Raw genomic sequence first — 1,374 nt, forward strand, 5'->3', positions numbered from 1 at the left:
GGGAAAATTTAGGAAATTATTGTAAACTACTGCAACTTATCATATTCAATCTCACATAAAACAACGGTATTGATTTCCAAGAAGTAGAGATTTTGATTACATTTATAAGGAAAAGCGTTTCAAAATTGGTGACACTCAAGGACAGAAAGTGCCACTGAGAACATTTTAAATTTACTCTTTTAGCAATTTTGAAATATTCGGCATAATTTTATCAGCTGTAGTCACACACTGTTCACAGGTCTTAAAATCTCATTCCTCCTGTCTTACCTAGCTCATACCCCTTGAACATCTCTCCATTCCTCAACACCACCCCCATCCCACAGCCTCTGGGAACCCCAATTCCACTCTCTGCTTCTATGAGTTTCACTATAAAGTTCTATAAAGTTTTCACTAAAAACTTCTATGAGTTTCCACCCTATAAATGAAATCATGCAGTATCTATCTTTCTGTGCCTGGCTCACTTCCCTCGGTATAATGCCCTCCATTAATGTTTTCAAATGATAGAATTTCCATCTTTTGAAAGTCTGACTAGTATTCCATGTATATATAGACCTCATATGTTAATTCACTTGATTTTGTCATTCCATTAATCTTTAATATATAAACATATATTAGAGCACCACAACTGTACTCCATAAATATACACAATTAGTATTTTTATATTTTTTTTTAAAAAATTTTAAAAGCAAACAGAAAGTACCACTGAGCCCCCATAATGACTGCTCTCACTGAATTAACATCAGAAGAACTCAACAATGGAAGAAGAGACAGGCTACAAGAACGTGATGACGAAAGACGCTCTCTCTTCACTGCATCTCCGCGATAATGAAGACCATTCTCAGCAATCAGACTGTCGACATTCCAGAGAATGTCGACATCACTCTGCAGGAACGCAGAGTTATTGTGAAGGGTCCCAGAGGAACCCTGCGGAGGGACTTCAACCACATCAATGTGGAACTCATTCTCCTTGGAAAGAAAAAGAAGAGGCTTCGGGTTGACAAATGGTGGGGAAATAGAAAGGAACTGGCTACTGTTCGCACTATTTGTAGTCACGTACAGAATATGATCAAGGGTGTTACACTGGGCTTCCGTTACAAGATGAGGTCTGGGTATGCGCACTTCCCCATCAACGTTGTTATCCAGGAGAACGGGTCTCTTGTTGAAATAAGAAATTTCTTGGGTGAAAAATATATCTGCCGGGTTTGGATGAGGGCAGGCGTTGCCTATTCAGTATCTCAAGCCCAGAAAGATGAGTTAATCCTCGAAGGAAATGACATTGAGCTTGTTTCAAATTCAGCTGCTTTGATTCAGCAGGCCACAACAGTTAAAAACAAGGATATCAGAAAATTTTTGGATGGTATTTATGTCTCTGAA

At 38.6% G+C, this 1,374-nt stretch overlaps 1 pseudogene across 1 annotated transcript; it reads left to right on the forward strand.

Moving 5' to 3' along the window:
- The first annotated feature begins 788 nt into the window (after positions 1-788).
- LOC100942763 lies at positions 789-1,374 on the forward strand (annotated as a pseudogene). The gene has a single exon (XR_001161679.1). The product of XR_001161679.1 is annotated as a 60S ribosomal protein L9 pseudogene (transcript).

The sequence above is a fragment of the Otolemur garnettii genome, unplaced genomic scaffold (assembly GCF_000181295.1).
Source record: "Otolemur garnettii isolate 467f Iridium unplaced genomic scaffold, OtoGar3 scaffold00005, whole genome shotgun sequence".
NCBI classification, from domain to species: domain Eukaryota; kingdom Metazoa; phylum Chordata; class Mammalia; order Primates; family Galagidae; genus Otolemur; species Otolemur garnettii.